This window comes from Melopsittacus undulatus, chromosome 5 (genome assembly GCF_012275295.1).
Source record: "Melopsittacus undulatus isolate bMelUnd1 chromosome 5, bMelUnd1.mat.Z, whole genome shotgun sequence".
In the NCBI taxonomy this organism is placed as follows: Eukaryota; Metazoa; Chordata; class Aves; order Psittaciformes; family Psittaculidae; genus Melopsittacus; species Melopsittacus undulatus.
In genome coordinates this window covers 1,644,117-1,668,983 of record NC_047531.1, presented here as the reverse complement: position 1 = coordinate 1,668,983, position 24,867 = coordinate 1,644,117, and positions in this window count along the sequence as shown.

The following is a 24,867-nucleotide window of genomic DNA, read 5'->3' as shown; positions in this document are numbered from 1 at the left end:
CCTTGAACCTGGTTAAACAAATGTATTTTGGAAAGTGAGCTTAAGCCTGTCCTTAGCAAGTAACCCGAGAAGCACTGATGGAGTGACCTGTGGTGGGAGTTCAGTATAAACTGCAAGTCCTCTTCATATGATGTTTCCTTAGGTATGGCTAATAATAAGGGAAATAATAGGACATAAATGCAATCATATAACACATACTAGATGACTCAAAATTAACCAGTTTGTTCTGGGTCTCCAATTTTCTGTAATCCACAGAGGGTGAAAATCTAATACAAAGCACACCTAGAAAACATGACCTTTATCAAAAATAGAGAGGTCCATATTTCAATCCCCTGTGTCATCCAAGCTGGTAGCTTCATAGTGACACTTGTTAGTAAGAGTTGATCCTAAGGCAACTCCCTAGCTAAATAAAAACTATGGCTTGTGGACAGGCATTTTGGAGTTCAAAATCGGCTGAAATGCTGATGAATTTCCAGCACTTAAAAGTCTGATTAACCCAAAGCATAAGCAGGGCTCATACAACTGCCCTGCTTTCTGTGCTCTTCCAATCCCTTTAAAACCCATTGGCAAATTTGAGAGGTCTGAAGTCACGAAATTCCATAGGCAACAGACGGAAAAGAGGGTTAACTTCAGCAAAAGGACAACTTCAGTTCTTTGCCTTGAGGGTGCTTTGGGTTGCCCAAAGAAGTGGTAAATGCCCCATTCTTGGCAGTGTGCAAGGGTAGGTTAAGACAGAGCCTCGGGCAACGCGGTCTAGTGTGAGGTGTCCCTGCCAGTGGCTGGGGGCTGGATCTGGGTGATTTTAAGGTTCTTTCCAACCCAAACCATGTCCAAGCAGTAGAGTTAATGACGGGTCAGTGAGTAGGACATTAACGGTTCTCGGGTGGTGGAGGATTTAGGGTACGCTGAGACCTTAGTGGCAGTGCAGGAAAGAAGTTACACTGGGGTGGGGGGTGAAGGCTATAGGATTTACATGAAAAACAGTCAGGGAATGAGCTCTGAGGCCTTGATGCTTAACAAGGATCGCCCTGGGGCGATGGGTTGGAATGTTGATAGACTGGAAAGGTAAGCAAGTAAGGTTTGGGGGGCTGGGGGTAAACCTAGACATTGTTGTGTCTAGCAATCCCAGTCGGGGGCCAGCCGATGTAGGGGTTACTGGAAGGTCTCAGACAGCGGGGGGAGGCTGTTGCCGGGTGGACAACGTGTTGTGATTGGGCTCTTTACCTGGGCGCCTGTACAGGGGCCAATGAGATTGAATGTGGCTGTTGGGAAAGTACCGGCCAAGGGGATAAAAAGGGCTTGATGAGAAGAACGTGGGTATGAGGCTCCTCATCAGCTTGGGTCCGGTAGAGCAATGCTATGCTACACACTGTGCCCACCACGTGGAGCAGGAGAAGCGGTTAGCCGTCGATCCGGTGGCGTGGCTCAGCCGAACTGCACGCTGAAAGGAAGCGGATTCCAACCGCATTGCCTCTCGCAGGATGGGGGTAAGCGGCTGAGAATATGGGGACTGCCTTAACAAAAGAGCAAAGACATGTTCTACAAGTTTTTGCTGTAATTCTTAAGTATGGGGAAAAAGTTGATGAGGAGGAATTGAAGCGTATCCTTCTCAGGGCATCAAAACCCGGTCCATCTGTTAATACTGCTAATATGGACACCCCGGAGATGTGGGGCAAAATCAGTGTTAATTCGTGGGACTGCGCTACAAAAATGAAGGTGCAGCCACTTTATGGAGCCCATGAGGAGTTGTTTCTGGAACTTCTAACGTTCATACCGGCTCACAAGCACGGGCAGGAGCGGCACCTTCGGCTCCCCCACCAGCACCCTCCGTACCGGACTCTGCCGTGAGATCGCAGTGTCGGTCTGCTGTTGTTGTGCCTGTGGTTCTGCCGTCTGATAACTGATGATGACCTGGATGGTCCTTTAGACCCGGGGCCTGTTGATCTGCAAAAGGAGCCTCGTTTATATCCGCCAGATACTCATGATAAACGGGCAGTTGTAAAGGGGATGGGGGGTGGTTGGGCAGATGTGTTGCGCACTTTCCCCGTGGTGTATCTGCCTAATGAACACCCGCGGTGGGAAGGTCTCTAGTGTGCCCTAATCAAAGGTATCGGGCGAACGGTGACGGACTATGGACTTTGAGCTCCATACACGTCTCATTTGATAAAGTCTGTCTGTGATACTAATGTACTAGAAGTTGGCAAATGTAAATATGTCCATGTTTCTGTTGACCCTTGGAGACCTTTCTAGATATGGCTATAGACACTTCTTCCGACGTAGGCTGGTCCCCTGCGTCGGAATGAGTGTGCATGTTGGTCAGTGTAAAAGCCCGAGCCTCATGCGGTGTGGGGGGGGCAGGACCTCATACCACCCGGTCAACGTTGCCTCCGTGGGGACGCCCGCTAAGGTTGAGCCTGCCACCCCACACTGCGGTGATGCTGTCGGAGCTGGTTTCATGAAGGTCTTTACTGGGTCCTTGCGCCGCATTCTGAACGTGGGGGTAATGATTTGTATGGAGTTTGTGTTTCAAACGTGGTAATTCTGTGGTGTGCTCGTGGGATGCTTTGGGGATGTGTGGGGGGGGGGGACGGGACGGACGGACGGTGTTCTGGGTGGTTTTGTTGTCCGGGTCGTGTAAAAGCTTGTACGGGAGGTGTAAAAAGGCAGTGAGGCCCCTTTAGTTGTTTGATAACCATGTTCAAAAGAAGCTTCCCTCCGATTCGGCTCCCAGTGCTCCACCGGTGGAACCCCCAGGATGGGCACCGGAGCCGTGGGGTGACAAAAAAGCCCTCTGGATCTATTGAGGATTTGGGGCGGTTTGTAGAGACACCACAAACAAAGGCTAAAGAGCGCCTGCAGCGAGCTGTCCGCATGGGACAGGCTGTTTCAAGTGACTTGGGGGCGAATCCAGGACTTGGGGGATGAGATGGATCGGTTGAAACGAGAACTGGTAACTGAAAAAGCGAGAGGGCAGCGCAGCCACAGCCTTTATGAGCCATCACCCGAGCAGCATCAGGGGGAAGAAGAAAACCCCGAGGGGAGGCAGACGTGAAAAGGAAGGAGCCAGCGCAGCTCCTGTGTTTCCAACCTGCCTGGCCCTTTAACTGCGGGGGATGGCACAGCAAACTCCTTGACTGTTAACACTGTGCAGTTTACTTCTGCAGCTGCTTCACACTCCTTGTGCATCGGAATGCCTCTGCTTTGAGGAAACATTAACATGTCTGCTTCTTAAGAACTGATAACCTGGGGAGGGGGTGTATTTGTGTTCTGCCTATGGGTCCGTGGTGGCTGCTTGCAAAGTCTTTCAAGCCTTACCATGGACAGACTGGTGGAAGAATCCGATGCCTCAGCTCCAGGAGCTGACTGTGAATACCCTGAACAGAATGAGATAGAGAAAAAGACAAATGATTGTAAAAACATCATTTGGGGTCAACTGGAAAGTAACAACTTGAACATGTGTGCTTGTAACATAGCTATTATTAGAGGTTGTGATTTTGTGTATAAAACCACCTGTATTTACTAGCCACTTGCTAATAAGAAAGTACATCTTGTATTATATGAATTTGTCACTTGTAAAGGGGATGTTAGAGCATGCAAATCTGCAGCAGCTGCTAGAAGATGCTAAGGCAAAAGCTAGGAAGATTCTAGAATGGTGGTAGTGTTATAAAGCTGGTAGTGGAACAAATTAAGAGGGTGGGAGAACATCACTGGTGGGAAGTTTTCTTTGGCTTGTCCTCCACTGCCATCAGCATCTTCTACACGCTGCTGCACCCTGTAGTACTCTGCTAATGTAAATCTGTGTGTGCTTTGCCATAGTAGGGACTTGGTACTGGATGAAGCAAGTGAAACTATGCACTGACATCAAGGTGCAAGGACTGAGATTAGCCAAATGCCTCCTATCACAGTCAAGGGCAAGACTGGGTTGGCCTCTGTGTCTGCCACCAAGAAGAACCTTTAGCTCCGCTGCTGGCTGCAACCCAGTAGGCGTAGAGCGGTGGAGGCACATGTCATGCCAGACCTTGATGTGAGGGATGGACTCCTCTGTTATCAGAGGGCCATCCAGGAGAGAAGGGCAGGCCAAGCAGCCTGTGGTTGGCATATGTTGGAGATGTGATCCAGTCCAAGTCCCTGTGCAAGCAGGGTCATCTAAAGCAGGTGCTGATTGTTTATGTACAAAACAAAGGGGGGGGGAGATGTGGGGAATGAAGGCTATAGGATTTGTATGGACAACAGTCTGGGAGTGGGCTCTGAGGGCTTGATGGGGAATCTCTGTTGGAACCAGACGGTGTGGGGGTTATGGGAGGGTCTGGGACTGGGGGGTGAAGCTGTCTCCATGTGGCTGCTTGTGTGGGTTGGGAAGGTACCGACCAAGGGGATAAAAAGGGCTTGATTGTAATAATGTGGGGTTTGAGTCTGTGTTGTGATGTGCCACACTGCAGTGGCTCCACACTATGTTGTGATGTGGAGAAGTGAGAGAGGCAGGACTCATTAGTTCCACTGTACAAAGAACAGATTGTTTTACATTTACAGAGTTACTGAGCAAAAAGCTTGGGTTTTGCAGTGTAAGATTATTAGTAATGGACTAACATATGTAGGTCCAGTTTTATTGCCAGTTCTCTGATCTCCTTAGTGTGCTTCTAATTTGAAGCAGAATAACTAATATTTGAGTCCGAGCTTCTCTGGGATCATAAGAAAAAGGACAGTAATGTTTTTTCTGCCATTTTCTTACGCAGTAAATGCTAATTGTGACAATTGACTACCTTGTAATGAAGTCCATGTGGTTCTACAGAACAGCCTTACCAGTGGAATAATACTGAGCTTTAATTTGTGTTTATAGCCTTTTGAGATTTAGACTTACCTTGGGGATCTTTTTACTTTTTCCATACCAAATCTTTACACAGAAGTATATACAATTAAATGTTTAAACCGAATCTATGTTTAATGCTTTGAAAGCATTTTGGAACTCATTGTTCTAATGATAAACAGTTGAAAATGAGGAAAACCATAATGATTTAGTTTGGACAAAATCTGAAAGTAAGAATTTAAGTCAGGCTGTGTTCTGTAAAACCACAGTGCTTCTTTCCTTCAGCTATACTTCACCATGCTCACTGACTGAATATGAAGCTGGATTGGAATTTAAAGCCTTTGGGGAGGTTGTCTGTGTTTGAAAATGTTGTATTGTTCCTAGCAATAATTGTAATGGCTCTTCGCTCTTATATACCATAGAGCATATCTAGCTATATACCTCTAGATATCTATATACCATAGACTATATGGTATATAGTATATATACCGTATGTATATATATGTGTATATATGTATATATACATATATATACATACATATATATGGGGACTTCATCCTATATATATTGGTACTTCATCCAGTACCAAGTCCCCCATATATATATATATATACATATATATGTATATATATGTATGCCATATACTATTGCTGTAGATACCTGAACTACTTACTTCTCATGCAGTCCCATGCAGCATTTTTGACACTTGTTTTTTTGACAACATTTCCTCTAGTCTTAATATCTTAAACAGAACTAGTGGGAAACACATTAGAAGGCGTTTTCCTAGTGAACTAATTGATCATGTATTAATGAAGGAAGCTGATGTCAGCATTGCTCTTCCCTCATTACCCATTTTTCAGTGCCAGCATTCAAGAACATTAGAAATGTTTCCTTTAAATCCAAAGTAAGTTATAAAGTGAGCAGGTAAATTTCCTATATTCTTTATGATTTCACTGAATTATTTTTCATTCATTTCTTCCATAATTGTCACTTTGTCTATTTTTAGAATTTACCCCTTTAATGTGGATCCCACACGTTCTCTGCTTTAGGTTCTATTATTGTAGCAATATCAGGGATGACTATGACCACTGCCTAAGAAACATTTTTATTCCAAACAAACATTTCAGTAGAACAAATTAGAATGAATTAAAGTGAAAAAGGACACACATTGAGCATGAGCATCAGACTCAGTCTGATTCCTCATCTCCATGTTTCTTATTAGACGTGTCAAGAGAGAGGAGATGGAATTCAGCAGTGCAAGTACTTGTGATTAAGCCCTAAATTGGATGCTTTGGATGCCTAGGTGTGATCTCCGAGTCTGTCATTTGATTTCAGTCATTTCCTGGACCATTTGGTTCTCAAGTCACCTGAAGGGAATAAATAAGTAACATAAATGCTTAGATCTTTGGAAATCTGCTGGTAATAATTCCCACCAAATCAACTTGATGCTGTCTCCAAAGCCACGAGCACTTTTGCAGGGCTCAATGTATGATTTCCAGGTCTGCCCAGGAGCTTTGTTCCATCTTGCCTCCCTTGGGGGCCCAGTATGATAAGCGCACTCAGAATGTGCTTAACACGATGAAAACACTGTTCTTCAGCATAAAGCAGAACAAATGATAGGCATTTTCCTACAAAATACCAGGAGAAGGAGGCAGAAGATGAGGAGGCAGATGAGGAGGAGGTAACACCTGCATTTATAAAAGGTACAGAAAGGTATGTAAAACTCATACAGCTGGGATAAGCTGGAATCTCTTGGGGTTCCGTCCTGGAGTGGGGTTCTCTCCAGGCCTGTTCATACAATTTATCCAGTGTGTGCTTACTGTAAAATGATTAGATAGGTAAAGTACCAAGAAGCAGGTTGATCTATCCATAGCTAATTCTTTCGTAAGTCTTTATTTCTCTGAACCAAAATACTCCTTTCTTTGTGTTAATTACCAGCAACTAGCCTCTATCCAGAATCACCATATCTGGTTGCAGGTCAGCACCATTACACAGAAGACATGTGGGACTGAATTTGGTCATGATGAGGAAGGTAGGTAATAGCTGCATTTGTGATTTCCAGTACTGTTATGCCAGAGATCCTGAAGAGCACTGCTGTGCTGAAGGCACTGGGATGATCTATAAGTATTATGTCACATTTTGTTATAGTATCTAGTGTGATATGAAGGGGACTTGATTATGCTTTAAATTTTCTGTACCATTATGTAGCAGTTTTATATAAGATGGGGTACACTGAAGATGCAGAAAGTTTTCCCCTATTGAATAAATGCTTTTGATATCCTGCCATTATTATAGAAAATGATTCAGAGAAAAACCTTCATAACAACTTAGATGCTGAAACTTGTCGAAAATACCTAATTAAAGAGAGCAGAAAAGGGCAATGAATGAATTATTCCTGTAGTTTTATGGACTCAAAAAATAATCAGTTCCAAATTAGGAGCTTCTCTTTTGTATAATTTCATAATTACAAGGGAGGCTCACACCAGCCTGCCCCTGGCATCAACTTTGTCTGCTACTTCATCACTTACGCTTTAATGCTGTCTTTTCTTTCCTAAGCTAAACAGCCAGGGATAGTTCTTATTTTTAAAGACAATCAGCATAAGCTCATAAGAGAGCAGCAAATTTCTCAGGAATAATGAGTAGAGAATTGATGCTTTGTCTAGGCCCTGTGGTACCCGAGTGATGCTTTCAAGCTGTTTGCTTTTGTATGGGTTTTTCTGTGTGGTTTCACTAAGCAACTCAGCCCAATTACTCCAGAGGAGCTATTATGTTCTGTTACCTGTGCAAGTGCATGAACCCACATGCAAAAACATATGTATGTGTGAGATTGCATAGCTCCTCTTCCAGAGTTTTCCATCCTTGTATCCCTATCTTCAATCATAAGCTCCAACATTTCAACTCCAAATGCACCTTCCTCTGAGGTCTCTGTTCACACTCCCTGCAGTAACTACTGCTTTTCTCCATCACAAGTGCCAAGCTTATCACATCTTGGATTTATTTCTGCATCTGGAACAGGGAGCCCAAATTTTGACTGACTCTGTGCTGTTGTGAACAGAGCTGGCTGGAGAAGTGAGATCTGATGCTAAAGAAAGAGATAAATCATTGGTCCTTTGGTGCTCAGTATATACACAAAGGCTAAAACATCAGATGAGGGAAGGAGGTTCCCATAGAAAGCTTAGAGTTGCTTTTGCTTGACACTTTGAAGTGTTTTGTACACCATTTGTCTTTCCTACCATGACTTGGAAATTTCTGAGTTCTATCCAAGTGATTTATGAGGTCTTACAAATATGACAGAGCCAAGTGACTCAAACAGAACCCTTAGAGTAAAACCTAATGTTTCACTTTGCATTAAAAATCAATCAGGAATGCATACATTAAACTATAGGAATGCCTTTTTAAAAGGTATAGCTGGGTGTTTGTCAGTATTCCTGTGTCAAACCCTTGAATTCTTACAGTCCTGTGGACACTATGTTGATCCACAAAATCCAGGTTATGCTATTGGAGCAAACTATAAATACTTTGGACATTAATGGCTATATACTAGATGCATTAATCCAACTGCAAAACAGTTCCAATTGGTAAATGAAGCTCACTTTTTATCCTTAAGTGACTGTTGAATGGATTTAAATCATCAGCTGAAAGCAATTGAGAAAATAACTCATTTCCAAAATGTGCTTGCCAAATGCCCATACACATAACCAGGTTAAACAGGGGCAAATACGTATGAGATTAATGTTACTTGTATTATGGCAAAACATGGAGGTCCTGGGAGATCAAGACCCCTTTCTGTGCTTAACAAGACAGTGTCCACCCTGGAGAATGTACAGATTAAGTACATAAGATTTCCACTAGAACAGGAAAGCCTTTTGGAGCTGGGAAAACAGCTGCTTTCAGAGTATGAAATAACCTTTGCAGGGTTCACAGTTGTCTGGCAGGAGAGCTGGGAAGGCAATTCCAAGGCTCCTATATTTCCAAGCTAGTGACCTGCCATCCAGAACACAAACATTAGGAGTATTGCCCTACCAGTGATGTATTGCTGCCTTTTGTTTGCTGCAGTGCACACATGGTGATAAGGACTTTTCCAAGAAATTAATGGAGTGGAATTGTGGTGTGGGAGGTTAAAAGTCTGCATGTGCCTGATCCAAATAGTGCCTCCTTCACTAGTCTTCCTCCAGAGACATTATGGGAGTAAATGAAAAGAGAGTGGTTTATGAAAAACTCAAACCATTATGTACTCTGCCAGTCCAAATGTTAGCAAAGTTTCCAGTTTAAAATTGCTGGATTTTGGTGGGGTTTGTTTGGTTTTATTTGTGTGGGGGTTCTTTTGGGTGGTTTGGGGGTTTTTGGGTGGTTTTTAATTTTCTGTCCCTAGATCATACCTGAATTAGAATCATAGAATCACAGAATAGTTAGGGTTGGAAAGGACCTTAAAATCATCCAGTTCCAACCCCCTGCCATGGGCAGGGACACCTCACACTAAACCATATCACCCAAGGCTTCATCCAATCTGGTCTTGAACACTGCCAGGGATGGAGCATTCACAGCTTCCCTGGGCAACCCATTCCAGTGCTTCACTGCCCTTACAAGTAAAGAACATCTTCCTTATATCCATTCTAAATTTCTTCTGTTTAACCTGTTACACCTTGTCCTGTCACTACAGTCCCTAATGAAGAGTCTCTCCCCAGCATCCCTGTAGGCCCCCTTCAGACACTGGAAGGCTGCTCTGAGGTCTCCACGCAGCCTTCTCTTCTCCAGGCTGAACAGCCCCAACTTCCTTAGCCTGTCTTCAGTTCTTTTAAGTTATGGTCATGTGCTTGTCACATTCTCAGCTAGGAAACACGTGTACTTTCAAGCTTTCCAGCCTTATAAAGCCCCCCCCCCAATATATATTTGCATTTTCAGATTTAAGAAACTAAGGTTTTATGAGAAATGAAATCCTGATATTGTCTCATAATTGGGAAAAATTGTCACTGCTGAAAGACCTGGAGTGATAATCATCATGCTCGCTGTGATGTTTTGACTTAAGTGTTGATATGTAGTCAGAGAAGACTGTTAAGCTGTTCATCCATTCCTTGGACATAGACTCCTAGAATCCCAGACTGGTTTGGGTTGGAAGGGACCTTAAAGCTCATCCAGCTCCAACCCCCTGCCATGGGCAGGGACACCTTCCACTAGAGCAGGTTACTTCAAGCCCCTTCCAACCTGGCCTTGAACACTTCCAGGGATGGGGCAGCCTGTTCCAGGGCATCACCACCCTCACAGTAAAAAGCTTTCTTAAATCTGATCTAAATCTCTTGTTTTCCAGTTTACAGGCATTACCCCTTATCCTACCACTACATGTCCTTGTAAAATCAGTTTCTAGACTCCATCCAATGTATTGCCTAGACCTCCATTAGAGGAGAAGGTTAAACCCCTAGTAAATATATATACATTTAATTATATGAGCGCATAAAGTAAATATATAAATTCTCAACTGCACATGGATGAGAAATGAGAAATTGATGACAATGGTTGAAGTGTTCAGAGGTGTTCACAACAGCCTAAATCCTTTGCAAAATCAAAGTATAGTTTCTACCTACAGGTAGGAAGTGGTTCTGACTTAATGTCACTGAGTAATGACTGTAGAGGTGAAGAATGTGTTGTGTTTAATCTGTCTTGAGCTTTGTCAACAGTGGGCTTAATTAAGCTCTGGTGACAGAACCTCTCACTGGAAGCAATATAGCAGTCAGAAGGAGCACGGTTTAGCACCCCTGAATGGATGTGTCAATGTGGCATATTCCTGTGCATAACAGAAACTTATTTATCCTCAAAATAACTGAGTGCTAATAAAAATGGATCCCAGTATGCCTTTAAGGTTATTTTTCAGAGTCAAAACATGTTTGTTCTATTAGTATTAGTAAAGAATGATGAAAGATCTACAGAAATTATGCTAAAATAGATGTGCATTTTGTGTGGATTACTGATGAGTTTTGAATTCCTTTGCTCCTCTCTGTCAAGCATCACTTTAAACATACATTTAGGTGATTAATTAATTACCATAATGTCAGCATTCATGCACCATTTTGATGTGCATTGATCTGATCAATTTTAAGCTCTGAAGTAAATTACACTTGTTCTTATCTAATTCTTTTAATGCATATTAAGACCAAGGGGTTGACACAATTCATATTTTTAGTTCTACGCACTCATTAAATACGTTTAATTCAAATTTAAACAACTGTGATTACAAGATTAATTCTTTCCAGGTAATTTTTAGTGGGGAAGGGGAAATGAAGCAGGAATGAGGGGGAAGTTACGAAAAGAGTATCTGATAAATATTAGAAACCAAATTTGCAGCATTTATTCTGTTGGCTTAACCCAGAAGGTGTCACATTGGACTTAGATAGAGCTGCACTGGTGTGATGGATTCCTGTGTGTGGCAGGGGAAAGTGAGAAGGTTTGATTTGGTGCCGCTGCAGAGATAGAAGGAGCAAGCACGATCCATAGGATAATGCCACCTTTGGATGAAATCAGCAAGCAGAGAAAATGTGTCTCCTTATGAGTGACATGCAGATGCGGCTCCTTTCTCACAGTTAATGTTGCTGTTAACCAGTGTTTCTATCTCTGCAGCTGACTGAGCAGATATGATCCTGAATTTCCTTCCTGGTACCTGTGTGCTTTCCTTATGAGCTCTGCCAGTGAACATACAGTGAGAAGCATTAGCTCTGCTAGGCTGGCTAGCAGCTCTCTACTAATGGGGTCCTAAGGCTGGCTGCTGACCCCTGCTTATATCTGCACTCTTCAGCTTCTTATATCCAGCATGCCCAGGACTGAGCCTTCAATAGAGGTAAAGCACAGAATAGTAGAAATACTCCAGAATACAGATGGACAAAAGGCAGAAATCAAAAAGCATGGGTCAGCCTTGACCTTATGTTGGGAATCAGTAGGCTGAACCATAGGAATCTCAGAGAATGTGTCTCAGTGAACTAAAATAGCACCTGATTTTATATAGGTTACAGCTCCAGCACTGATTTCCTATAAATAACTCACAGATGTCATTTGATTTACAGGCTTGTGCAAATAAGGGGGCTGCAGGCATACTCAGGAGCCTGTTAACAGGGAGATGACAAGCTTCAGGCATCTAATTGCTTTAGCTCCTCACCAGTAAGACACTGGCAGTCCTGCTGCTAATCTGACCAGCAACTGACTGAAAATTGAATCTAAACCAGAAGAGTTATTTCACTGACTTCAAAGGCTTGTCCACTTCCAAGAAGAAACCTCAGCCCTCTCTCTGGTCAGCCAGCTGCTATGCAAGAGAGCCAGTAGCTCTTCTTAGTACTTCTTTCTTAGCACCTGTCTGCAGAGAACAGCCCAAGTTTATTAAGCTAATTTCATTCTGTGAATGCAATGCAGTCAGTCACAGGTAATATATAGTAAAGAAAACCCAAAGCAAAACCACCAGCAGACCTTGTCCTCCGATTTTGTGAAGCAGAATAAGAGGACCAAGGATGTATAATAGAATGTTTTGTTAGATTACAGTGGCTTTAGCAAGTTTTACTGGCAGAGGAGACTTGAATGTGTCAGCAGGATTGACATATCAAGGGTGTGTGCTCTTCCTTTTCCAGTATGTATCACCAAAAGATTATCCTGAAGCTATGAACCTTGAGAATCAAGTTAATTATATGTTAGGGACCCTCTGAAGCCAAAACTGCAGATATGGGTCAAGCACAAAAAGCAGGTAGCTTTCTTATTTTCATATACTGCTGGAGAAGGACCCAAGTTTGCAGCTTTAGCCCTGTCTCTTGGTAAGCCCTATTACCACTCACCCCATGGGGTTTTATGCTCATCAGAGCACTCTGCCCAGGGGATCTGGTTAGGCAGCAGAGCATGGGGCAACTGAGAAGCTTCCTTAAGCTGCAGGAGCTCCCACCTGGTCTTAGGACTAAGAAAACACTCATGAGAGATGATGCTTTGTGTGTATTCCCAGTTCTGGCTCTGTGCTGAATGTAATACAGTCAATAAGGGACCAAACCCATGTGCAGACTTCTTGCTATGCCAAGGATGTTGTGGTTTGGTGACGTTAGAGCCAGGAATCCTGATGAAAGCAAATAATGTTAAATGCTTTATGACAGGATTGTGTCACAGCTTGAAGAAACCATCCTTTTATTTCACGTATCTTCACAGTCTGGAAACTATAATGTGGACACCACTTTAGATAACTCCTAAGCCAACCAACACTGAAAAATAGGCACTGAAAAATGAGATCTGGGCACAGTCATTATGGCCAGGCATCTATTTTACCCTTCCAGATCAGTGCTACAAGTATTGTTTTCCCCCTTCATTCTAAAATCTGACAACTATCCCCAGATAACCCACAAGACATTATTTACCTTCAATAATAGAAGGATCAGGTATGCACTCAGGTTTAGAATGTGGGGGCTGTAAATGACTGGGTGCAGCTTTAGAAGTGGATCCTTAGACGTACTTCTGATATTCTCAGGTGAGCAGAAAGGTACCAGAGCAGGGAAGAGAGTGTTGTTGGAAGCAGGGTATGTTCAGCAGTTATTCATGCCTTTTTGTATTCATGTGAATGTCATTGGGATCTCGCATGGAAGAGGGCACTACCCTACTCTTTCCCAGTGTTCTAATATGATGATGATAAACTCATGCTCGCATCATTTGCTGCTGAAAATAGTACCCATTTTAAAACTCTTAAAGACAAATGTTGTCTTTTACCCACAAGAGTAGGAGCTTCCTGCAGTCTAATCCCTTTGTCTTGGAAATTGCTTCTCTTCATGACCATCTAATGCATTCCTCATTTTCTGCTCTAAGTATCAGACTAGGCATGCCAGCAGAGCGGAATATAAGGCATGTGTCCTATTTAAACATATAAGTGGTCCAACTGAAGCAAATTGGACTTTTCAAACACTTCTTCATGATGTGCTTATGGCCCTGAACCATGAAAGCATTAGAACTACTTACAAGTATAAGTGTTTGCAGGATCCTTGTCTTAGTCCACATCCTCCTAACTTCATCCTTGCAAAAATCAGCTTATTGGGTGTGCTGTTTTCCTACTGCTGCACAACCTTGAAAGCTTGGGGAAATTATGCTACAAACTCATTAAAATCCTTTGTTGCTTTCAGTGACCACATCAGCCCTGCTCTCTATTCACAGTGAGGAGCTAAAATGGTAAACATTCTGCTTCAAAGAAATTAAGATATGTAAACTCATCCATTCCCCATCATCAGGTTTAGCCTGTGAACCCTGGGAACATTTCTGTATCAATACAATCACACAATTGTATGGTTTTCTTTCCAGCAGTACAAAGTTAGGTTCTATCATTTTTATCATTCCCAAATACACACAGATACTCAGTACAATGCGTTTGGTACATGCACTGTTCAGAGCCCCGTTGTTAGCTTCTACTCTGAGCTCCTTAGAGAAAGGAAGGACACTGAGGAAACTGGGAAAGGTTTATAAGCAAAGGGTATGGTCAGATTTTGATATAAGATATAAAACTTTGTATTTATCAAATGTTTCACACACTGATAGAAAAGTCTCAGGGCAGTAAGAAAGGAAGAAGCTTTCTCTTTAGACCTCAATGGAAAAAAGAAGAGAAAGGCTTCCTTAAGGATTTTAAAGTTTCTAATAGGAAGTGTTTGAATGTCTATTGTGATTTGAACAAACGTCTTATTGTCTAAGTAAAACAGACTATGTAAACTCTTCCTCTATTATGGATTTTTCAAGCACTGAAGGTGTTTTTTTCCCCCCTCTTGGCTGTGTCTGTTGTCCTTCCTTCAATATTAATACTGACACTTCTCTATTAACTTATTAAGGGCTTGTGACACTGGATACAAAGACTCCATAATTACTATTCTTGCAATTCCACTTTCAGACTTCCACCGAGGCTGAAACTTCTTGTATTAGACACTACAGACACAGGGAAAAACAATCCTTGTTCCAGAGAGCATTTTATTTGAAGGGACAAAGCCAGCAAAGAAAGAACAAAGACTTTAAGGGATTTGTCCAAGATCATACAACAGGGTTGGTTTTGGGTTTTTTGAGAGGATGAAGGTCAGACCCAGATCTGTTGACTTTATATTAGTTACTCATCCACCTCTTCATAATCCTATTCAATTAATCTCCATCTGTTGTACTCTTGGGTCACATTCATCTAAATGGGTTCAAATGGTCATGTGGCACCTCATAGAATTGTGGCTTTCAAGGGCTGGATAAAACTATGTAAGGGAAGCAAAGTCAGGTATTAAAGTACAGGAATGTCCAGCCAAAAGTAGTACATTGAGGTCTTATGGTGAAGGAAGTTTCACTTTATGTAAAGAAATCCATCACTTAATAAAAGGATCCTTATACTTCTCCGTACTTAGCAAAGTATTCCAGTGTTGTGCCACTCATCAGCATCAAGTGTCATTGTCATAGACAGGGTCACATAGAGAGAAACAGTTCTTCAAGGCTATGAGGTCAACCCTGAATAAATTTAGAGGTTTGGAAGTGGTATGTTGGGACTAGGAGCTTGCTTTTGTTCATCTATATGTTAAATACAGCTTCAAGCGTTTAGTACACTGAGCCTACTGTTGCTAAACAGATGGGCTGCAGGTGGTAGGTGGGTTTGTGGAGATCCCTGTATTTCAGACTCTTTACTCACAACCTTTCTATTTGCCAAAGAAAATCAAGATAACACTTGTCAAGAAATAAACCTCTCAGCAATTGGGCAATTAACATTATTTGCTTGCAGCCACAATCTTGCAGCTTAGGGACACTCATGACTTTGCTTGCTCCCAATCTGTTAGGTAGAAGATGCTTGGAAACTGCAGTCTAGCCTTGAGGAATAATTGGCCATGAGGAGCACAGAAGAGTGCTTACCTTGTGCCAGAGCATTCCGAGTTAGATTTTTCCCTATTATATACAAAAATAAGAAAACCAAATTGAAGTAATAATTCAGTGTTCCTTAAAAATAGCCATTCTCTTCCAGCATGAAGATGATGGTGGTGACTGGTTAGCCATCCTGTTTCTGATACCACATATGGCTCCAAAGCCACTCAGGAAAGATAATCTGGGGTACATGTTTTTTCTCTGGCTCAAAGAGAGTGACTGCCTCCTTCCTTTCTCCTGGTCCTTATGATAGGGGAACCAAAAGGTAAAGCATAAACAGCATTACTGGTATGTTTTCTTCAGGGATCTTCAGTAAATGCCTTTGCTTAGACAACATTTGCTATTGCACTCCTACCTTAAATGCAAAGGCATTACTTGAGTAATTAAATATCACGAGGCACAGTAATGTCACAAGCTTTTCTAACATTTATCTTGGTAAGGATTTTACAGAGTCGAATCAAACCCTATATACAGACAGACAGAAGAACAGAGTTAAAGTTTAGGTTGCCACAACCAGGTAGCTCTTTTTCTTGTAGTAAACTTGTGGACTTCAGTTCTGTTTCCTCAGGTCATGGAATTTCATCCTTTTTGATGGCACAATCTGTGTTTAGTCAGGGGTTGGTAAGGTGAATGTGGTTTAATAGCCAACTGCATGTTGGGATGGCATGTCTTGCTGCCAAGACAACTGAGCATCCAGAATTGCAAAAGGATTTTAGATAGTAGGCAGTGGTAATGATCTGCAACAAATAATTTGGATGCTGAGAGCTGTGTGAAGAAGTCGTATCCTTTGATGTGCATCATGTCTGTGTTATCTTTGCTTCTTTCTACCAAGAGTTTGGCTTAATATCCTTGTTCATGTCTTGATTTTTGACTGGACATCATAAGACATAGAGAAGAGGGTGGTGCAAACCTTTCCATGCCAGTGCAGACTGGCAGAGTTGTGTTTCTACCTTTGGCACTTTGGCCTGTGTTCCTCATCCAGCTCTCCAGATGGGTGCCTGTTAACATTGAGCACAACAGCTGAGATGAGAAAGGGTAAAGGAACGCCAGAAATGGTATCAGGAAAGAGACACATTCACAGGAAAGCATTGTACCAGTTTACACAGAGGGGGCAAAAGTGATGCAATAGAAACAAAGGGAAAGGTATGAGATGGTGTAGCTCAGAGTTAATCTCGCCAACAAATATAAGACTTACTATGGTTGAACTGTAGTACTTTATGACATTAAGCCATGCATGAATACCTAGGAAGTAGAAATTGCTTTAATGAGAAAAGTTGATAAATTGCTAATTCAAGAGGCAAGTAAGTGCTTCAAGGCTGGAAAACAGCATTGAAAACATAGGTGGAGTCTTCAGCTCTGGGGGAGTCAGAAGCAGAATGTCTCTTCCAGGCCCTAGAAAAGAATGGCTGGATGCAAGGATTTTGTCTGGGGGAAAAAACATAATTGAGGGACATGTTAGAGGATGATGGTGAGAAAAGGAAGAGTAAAATACATAAGAGACAAGAAATCAGATATAGGGAGTCTGCAGAGAATGCAAACTGCTGTGAAACTAGGGAACCAAAGCAATTCACCATCACTGATGTGAAAACTGATGTGGAAACCATGGGCTGAGCCTTAGCAGCAGTTGGGGTTTTTTTGCCTTGGAAATGGTAAAGAACATAGTAATGATTTCCAAGGGACCAGAGAGCTCGGGTTGCACTGAAAATCCTCTCCCTGTCAGTGTCTTCCCACTGAATTGATGGTTGGGTCCAGCTTCTCAAGCCTCATTCCCTGAGCAGCTCAACAGCTCAAGTACAGACTGTTCTCAGTGTGGGTGGAAGGCAATGATGTCCATCATCTGAAAGTATTGGGGTTGCTGTCTCTTCAGCCTTTCTGTTGGGCTTAGTTCTAACACTTGGACTCCTTGTACCGGTAGTGTAAGTAGTTAGTTAGTTCTAAACAGTAACCAGTTAGTTATTTCTAAACACTACCATGATTCAAAGAACAAAATGATAAAGCAATTGGAGTAATGGGACTGGTTCGTTTTAGTTGGTTTTTAAGAGAAATGAGAAATAAATTATAACTTTGGCTTCTCATCTTTTGTTTTTGCCAAATTCTGCAGCCTATTGCAGCAAGGTAATAATACCATTGCATATTTTACCACTGGGGAATGGCAGATCATTGGTTTTTAGAGTCCAAATGTGATATTATTTAGCTCTAGAAAATAAAAATCAAGTAAAATAGAAATTCTTCCCAGGAGAAAGAACACTGGAATCTTTTCTTAACTCAGTATAAGTAATGCAAGACTTCATTTGGATACACTGGGAAGTGATATTTATAACAGCCTGGCCAGATTGCAAACAGATGTTGGCAGAAAGTGAATCTATTATTAAATTAATTTGCCTTTTCACCCCCAAGAGACTGTAGAACATAAATGAGATATATTTAATAGAAATCAAGGTTGCCAAAAAGGTTCAGCACTGAAGCACATGCAATGTGACAGTGCCAGAACCATCTTCTTGTCACAGCTCTGAACATAATTGATTAAATATCCCAGACCTAAGAGACGCTAGTCACAGATAGGGTCAAGTGATGGCTCAGGGTGGGAACTTGCGAACTTTGTAAGGAGAAAGCAGATGAACTGATAGTAGCCTATACATATCAATGTGCTTCCCAGTTAATGGACAGACCCAATGACTTAGTATGGATTCTTAGTATGACCCAATGAGTTAGTATGGATTCTGATATCCAGCAATATAAAATAGTGGCTTTAAAAGAGTGACTTGCCTGATAGTGCAAGAAAAGTTTTGTTTCAGGTCATGAAGCAGGAATGGTACATGATACTGTTGAGCCTTTCTGGGTGTTTGGGAAGAAATCCCTTCCTGTGGCAAAGCTACAGTTCATCATTTTACCATTCTTAAAGTGGAATAAAATTTACAGGTGCTTAAGAACTGATTTTATGGTTATGGGCATCTGCTTGTCATGTTATAGCAACACTTACTGCAGATGTTAAAGAGATGATAAAGGAAAATGTAAATAGCATCTCTGATGAGCAACTAACAGAGCAAAACTAGCAAATCATGGTGCATAAGACAGACTTAGTTAAGAGTCATAAGAATCATAACAATCATAATCGGCACAGAATCATAGAATCATTGGAAGCTGGAAAACACCTTTAGTCATTGAGTCCAACCATAAAAGAGACCTGTTATTCAGCCACAGGTACATAAACATCTGTTACTGTATTAGAACTACTGGTACCTTGTCTGGGATTATGCATCCTAACAAAAAAGCACTAAAGTTGAGGTTTCCCTGACATTCTGGGTTAGCAAGTACAGAGTGGGGTTCACATACTGGGTTCTGAAGTCCACATCAATTTAGTTCTAATAGGCAAAATTTAACCCGGAGTGATGCTTTCAGTTTGAAATGTTACTTGAGATAGACACTTAAGGTGGTGTCTAATGGAAGTAAATGCTTAAACCCTAAAATGCCAATGGTATGGCAACTCATCTACCTTTTCACTCAGCCAGACCTTTCAAAACTCTTTTGCTGATCTCTTGGATCGTGCTGGTTTACAAAGAAGCATGAATATAACTACCATAATTAGGGGAACCATGCTGTCTTCTGTATTTCTTTACTTGTAATCTGTTTTGTCAGGAGTCTCTTAAGATCTGGAAATTCAATTCCAACCGAATCCTTCGAAAGTGGTACAATGGTTCTGAAGGTCTGCATATAGCAATGCTGCAGGGATGGAAAAATAAGAAATCATTTAAAATATACTTGTCTAGAAATATGACAAAAGCGTATTCCAACAAGTAATAAGATTTTAAAGATCACATTTGAGCTGTCAGGAAGGATTTGTATTTTAATGAAGTGATGACTGGGGGCCAAACTCATTATTTCTTTCTTCTCAGTTTGACTAAAAGCAGTAAGGAAGAGAAGAAAGGGAAATTCTTCCCTCTCCTTCCTTGCTGCCAAGCAGTGAAGGACAAGAATTGAGGCCTTGAACCAACTCTCCCCAACTGTTCTATTTGCTCCAGGAGCTGAGGCCTTCAGCATCATTGTGGAGTAGCTGCGGGCTGGAAGCAGGCTCTGGGACTGGTATCTTCCTGGTGCTTCCATAGTCTGCTAAGCCAGAGCACAGAGCCCTGTGGGAGCAAGCTTTTCCCAACCAGCCATGTTCATCATGGTCCCATTAACACTTCAGTTAATACGGCATCCAAATAACCACAGTGCCTTTCCAGTTGTTGTTGTTGAATTATTGGTTGGTTTTGTGGGTTTTTTTTGTTTGTTTTAGTTTTATTTTATTATTATTAGTTTCTGAGTGCCTGAATCTTGGGGAAAAAAAGTTGAAGCATTGACTAGATTTAGATACTTTCAATTCCATCCTCATCCTCCCTGCAACAGTAAGTACAGCCTGTAGACCGCTGCAGTTTGACTTGCACTCACTTGGAGTGAGTCACTGCTGCCTGGATGCTGCTTCTTACACAGATGCCATCCTGGCAGCCCAGAAGTATTTTAGGCAGTATTGATTATGATAATAATGAGCAACAATGGGCAGGTCACAAGTCTGGGGGAGTTGGAAAGCACAGATTTCTTCTCACTGCCATTGATTACTGCTGTTTATCAACTCTATGTCTAAGACCTAAAATCTGAATAATCCTCACAGTATTTTAGAAGGAAAAAACAATAATAAACCCTTCCTATTCTCTTTAGAAATATGGGGGTTTATTTTAATAATGTAATGAAACCAGAAAGACTTATGTTCCTATTAGAATATAAAATAAACCAAATGGAACCATTTGTAATCAGGATTTTATCTGAGCAATGTGCTCTCTGTATCACTCAGTGCCTGTAATATTGTGTTCCATTATACTACAGCAGTAATAGGAAAGAAACTAAACTATTTGCATCAACAATAATGCAACCAATTTTCAAGACTTGCATGTCAAAAATCCATTATTCCAGACATGATTACCTGGAACTGCCGATAACAATTGTCACCAATTACACTTCCTTACAATGCAGCAAGATTTTTATTTCTCTTTCCCCACCCCATCCTTTTTTTCCTCTTTTTATCCTTGTTTTTTCCCCTTTTTTTCTTTTTTTAACTATTTTTCTCTAAGGGGGGGATGGGCAGTAATGTCTCCATCACTTAGATTAGAACATCACATTTAGTACAAGCAGCAGATGTTAATATAGAAAGACAGAACATCTCAATTTTCACACTGTTAATTCAGCTTACTGAGCCAATTTCACAATTCTCACATTCCTCTCGTCCTAAGAGAAAATGCTAATTTAGATTGTTAAAACTGACACAGGTTAGGGTATAAAAGGTAATTAGCATAAGATCCTACACAAAGTGTTTTTAGCACCATTAATCAACACCCACCTAGGCATCCACTTTTTTAGACAGAAGTGGTGTTGAATAGTTATGGAAAAATCCCTAAAATATTCTGTACTACTTAAAAATAAGGAACTAGAATTTAGTTGGAAGCGTTTTCCATTGGAAGTACCTAAGATGCAGCTAAACCTGACTTCTATTTTACACATGAGTATTATTAAAAGCTCATAAAAGCATTATAGAAAAAATACCTTTATGATTTTTAAGATGCACCAAAATGCAGAAATAAGGTTAAGATGCTTTAGCTGTTTTGGAGTTTTCCCACTTTATCCTCCTGAACACCAGAAAACTTAGAGTTATATAAAAGAGTATAATTCTTTGCACTCCATTTCATTAACACACATACAGTTCAAGGAAATTAGGTTTTTATTAGTACAGACTGGTTTAATTTTCCTTGAAAACACTATTTGTGTTGCAAAAATCTAATATAATTTTAGAGTACTTGATGTAGGAGTATATCCCACATAAAATCTATGTTACAGGTAATATGAATTAAAAAGTGATACAAAGTGATCATATAAACTACCCTGGAAGGAATTCCTAAAAGTAATAAGTGAAATAAAGACATTAGGAATACTAGTTTAAAAAAGAACAGAATTTGGTAATCTGGGCACAATTCTTGTTGATCATTAAATCAGGTTTATCCTAAATCAGATAAGCATAGAAGCAAAAATTCCAGCTGCCAAGGACAAGGAGTTTTAAGCATTTTAATGCTAAAGCAGATAAGTCAAGTAATTATTGTCTCTAATTGGCACTTCCACAAGATGCAGCAATTTTTACAGTACCCACAGCCAAGTGGCACTTAAAAAGGTGAGAAATTATTTCCAGCCTTGGGAAATAGAATAAAAAAAAGAAAAAAGGGAAAAAAGTTAAAAAAAAAGGAAGAAAATCACATGCTTTTCTGATCTGAGCTTTGCAAAGGGAAAGACTGGCCAAGCACTTTAAGGCCTGAATCAGCAAATCACTTAAACACATGCAGAATTTTAAGCATCTGCATAATAACACTTGCCTAAAAGGCTATTTTTACATATCTGACTGGCATACTTTAATGCTTTACTGGTTCAGTGAATGTCCAATTCAAGTGCTCATGATACTTTGGGTAAATTCAGCTCCAGAATTATGCAATTAGTTTTGGTCCTGCAGGGGCCTTTGTGAGAGCTAGAACAACCTACTACTCTTGCTCTATATATCATAAACATGTGGCTTGATTCAGCTAACACATTTAATGATACTGTAGGTAGCTCAGGTCATCTTGACATCCATCTCCAGCTTAAAAGTGGCCTTAGTTTTCTGGAGGTCTGTGTCACATCTGCCAGTCCTATGGATATCAAGGGATTGCTGTGTTAAGTGACAGTACATACCTATTATAGCAACTAAATCAAGTCCTTTTTCAATACAGCCAGAAGGGTTTGAATCAGTTATCCATATCTAGACATGTGCTGCCACTTGAGATACTATAGAGCATCCCACCTGAGTACCTGCTGCTGCATATGTCATATGCGTATATGTATGAACCTCTTGAGGAGCTCTCAAATGCACTCAAGCATCTTAAATAATACTAAATGCCTGTGTGGGCAACTAGATTGAGCTTAATGGTGGTAAGAACTATTCAGCTGGTCCCTGTAGTAGGATCCTACATTTGATGAGCCTAGGTTCTGTAGACAGAAATGGGAGGTTAGAAACCCAATTTGTGAATACTACATAGTAGACACCTTATCTGAACCTGGAACTGCGTCCGGTCCTTAGAGATGAATTCACGTATGAATAGACATCTGGTGCCATTTGAGATGCCAGGGGGTATCCCTGGCATCTGTACAGACCTGACAAATATGATGCAGGACCTAAGGGAGACCTGCGACCTTTTGGAATGGTAGCTGGAGGACAGCAAGCATGTTCAAGTATCTGAATTGAAGTTGATACTATACTAACAGGCTTACACAGAAGTGTTAGGTAATGCGCTTATTTAATTAAGACCTGGATAATCAATAGCATTACTTCTATTAATGGTGCGAAATCAGGGAAGGATTGTAAGTGGAGATAATATACAAAATCATCTTAGAAAAGGACTTAATTACTAAAGCAAATGAACAATGGAGGTAACCATCTCCTGAAGCCAAGTTCTGTTGCACAGCTAACAAAACTGATTAATTAATCCATCACTGCAATAGGATGAAATAGTCTTTTGGTCCACAGCAAGTAATAAAACCTCATAGAACACTGTTGGCTTGTGCAGTTATACCATGTGATGCTTCCACAGGGGGCTGCAAACTTTTAATTCATAGATATCACAGAATAATTCTCTACAAAAACATCATTAATGAATAGTTTTAAAATGGAGAGAGCAGATGCATTGAGAGAGATCAAGCTACTGGCCCAAGGTCAGAAACATAAGCAAAAACAATATCTCTGGCTTCCTCCAGTGCATCTGTGTGTTCACAACAGATAACAAACAAAAACCCCAGCTCAAACCAAAGATCTCATTACCACCACCCTAGCTGAAGTTCTTCTATGTTAATATATTGTTTGCTTTTAACCAGCTCTGAATTAATGTTATATGTGAAGATGCAACTGAGTCAACCTGTCTTACTCGACTTGGAAGTCAATGGGCAGATAATGCTATTCTATACGTTGCTTAAATGAAGGAAGGGTTTCTGAGACTGAACAAAATCACAGTTCTCCATTGACAATAAAGCCAGCCTTCCCTGTGGCAGAGATACTGATTGTTTAGGCTATTTATCTATGGAGATCAATTGAACTGTGATTTAATAGTGCATTTCTTCAAGGTTTTTTTTGACTTCCTGGTTCTGTGTTTTGTATGAGAGGGCTCAAGACTGGGAACATTCTGCCCAAAAGCTCTGGTCTGTCCTGTACCTGATGGCACATCATCTATGAGCACTCTGGATCTTATTCTTTTTCATAGACTATGAGGTCATGGGATAATGAGGAAGTGAGGACATCATGAGAAAGATGGTGGCCATGGTATGGATTGCCATCACTAGATATTTTGCCCATAATTCAAACCTTTGAGGAGTTTCATTGTAAACAAAGAATTGCTTGTGCATGCAGAGCATAGCAGGAGTGTACTTGGCCTCCCTGGGCAACCCATTCCAGTGCCTCATCACCCTAACAGTAAAGAATTTCTTCCTTGTATCCAACCTAAACCTCTGCTGTTTACGTTTCAACCCGTTACCCCTTGTCCTATCACTACAGTCCCTATAGTCCCTCCCCAGCATCCCTGTAGCCCCCTTCAGATACTGGAGGGCTGCTATGAGGTCTCCACGCAGCCTTCTCCAGGCTGAACAACCCCAACTTTCTCAGCCTGTCTTCATATGTGAGATAGGCTGAGAAAGTTGGGGTTTGCAGGCTAAGATAGAATTTCGTTTAACCAGTAGAAGTAGGTGGGGTTGTAAATAGTGGTTTTTACAACTCACCAAAAGAAACAGGTATGCTTTTCAATTGCCATACAACTGCTTGCTTTGTTATAAAGAAGCTGCTATTGACCACAGCAAGCACAGCTTCAGAATGGACACTGACCAAATGCCCATGATGGAAAGGGCAGATACTTTACACTGGAACCATTTATAGATGCCATTATGAGGTCTATGCTGAAAGAAAGAGTAAACCATCAAAATAATTTATACATTCGATGTCCTGCTCTGACAAAACATGCCAAAAGGAAATCATCAGTCCCAATGGCCATCGGATATAGATATAGCTGGCCTTCACATGGAGGTTAGACCAAATTTGCTTTGGTCTTCATGTACGTTTATCATTTTTGGAGGTAACAGTGAGATCTGGCCAATCTTTTTGG